This window comes from Castanea sativa, chromosome 1 (genome assembly GCF_040712315.1).
Source record: "Castanea sativa cultivar Marrone di Chiusa Pesio chromosome 1, ASM4071231v1".
Lineage (NCBI taxonomy): Eukaryota > Viridiplantae > Streptophyta > Magnoliopsida > Fagales > Fagaceae > Castanea > Castanea sativa.
Genome location: NC_134013.1, coordinates 48445714 through 48447639, shown reverse-complemented (window position 1 = coordinate 48447639; position 1926 = coordinate 48445714).

The following is a 1926-nucleotide window of genomic DNA, read 5'->3' as shown; positions in this document are numbered from 1 at the left end:
TGGACGGATCATCCAAGAAGGATGAAAAATATATATAGTCCACACAGTGGACGGATCATCCAAAAAGGATGAAATTGTATTAAGTCCATATAGTGGACGGATCATCTCAAGATGGATGATAATATATCAAGTCTACACAGTGGATAGATCATCCCAAGTAGGATGACAATATACAAGTCCATCAAGTGGACGGATCATCCCAAGAAGAATAAAATATAGAAGTCCACCATGTGGACGGGTCAACCAAAGAAAGATAAAAATATATTAAGTCCATATAATGGATGGATCATCACAAATGAGATGGAATTGATAGTCCACATAATGAATGGATTACCCGATGAAAAATAAAAAACCAACAAGATCATAAAAAGGGACAGCCATACGTATCGCCAAAACAAAGTTAACAAAAGGCAACGGTTGAAACTGAATAAATTGTTTTTGTTCACTACAAAATATACATATCAATCCTGAACTACGACGGTATCCTTGTTGGCCTCAGGACCTTCTGGTAACGGCTGGTGGGTGTCAACTTCGACGGCTTCTTTTTCATCAACCTTTGGGACCTCGTCGTCACCAGGACCTTCGCCAAAAAGCTCATCTGTCCCTTCAGAATCGACGGGGCGAGCAGGGGTCTGGGCCTCGGTGTTTATATTGATGTGAGATAGGTTCAAGTCAGGAAATGAGGCCTTCACCTGACGGAGACAATCGTCAAACCCGTCACCAAAGGAGGAGCCAAGCTTGGCCAGAAGGGAGTCGGAATCGCTAGATTCCTTAACAGCATCAACTTTTGCTTGACGGATGTTGTCCTCATTAGCTTTTACCGTCTCCCTCAGTAACTCCACACTCCACATCTTTCTCCAAATTCTCACGAGCCTGCTCAGGTATTTTCAACTTTTCTTCATGACGAATCCTCCAAAATTTCAACTCGTCAAGTTCCTCCACCGTTGCCTTTGCCTTTGCACGTACACGCTCTAGAGCTCTCTCTTGGGCAAGACAACGGTCCATCAAGCCTTTGGCCATAAGGACCCCCTGCACCAATATTAATAAGTAACTTCGAAGTATTAAGAAACAAGACAAAGCAAATATGTGACAGGTAACGACCTAAGTTAGGCTAAACAAACAAGTCTCCCCCATAGCTTCAGTGGCATGGTTTCCAAGATCCTCATAGTCTTCCTCCTTGATAATAGATCTGATTTGACGGAGAGCATACTAGGGATCTTCCCGGAGTAGGACGGGCGGTTTCTCCTTGACGAGGTCAGGATTGGTCATCAGACCCTTGCCCTTACCTATTCCCAGCTTGGGAGGCAACCTTACCACGCCAGACCCTTGACCAGCAGGTAATCCCGTCACCAGCTTTTGTTTCTTACTATGGCGGTCCAACTTTTCAGTGGAAGGTCTCTTTGTAGCCAGAAGAGAGGGACCCGTCTTAGGAGGAAGATTACCTCCTTGTTTTTTCTTAGCTGCCTACTGTTTGATAATGGCCTTTCTCCTTGCATCGTCCATTTCTGCAAAAGAAGACGGTTAAAAGTAGTGGTATAAGTTAAAATAACGGCGGAAGGATTAAAGACTTACGATTGCGTACTCCTGCGCCGTATCGACGGGCTGCAGTTGTAGGTTCTGGACCGTCACAATACCAATGCAGTGTGTCTAAGGTGACGAGCTTTATCCAAGTCCTCTCCGACAACTTAGTGGCTTGAAAGATTTTTTCCAGAAAGCCGAATTGCTCTGTTGTAATGGGTGGACGGTCCCTCACTGAAAAAATGAACGGCTAAGAATAATTCCATAAAAAAGGGGGTGAACGGTTAAGAATAAGGCGGGCTCATACCGGACGGAGGCATTATCCCCCAAGTTTTATCTATTGGCATGTGTTCGTCGTCACCAGGGCGACTCATCCAGTTATCTCCCTGAAGGAAGAAGTATCGCCCC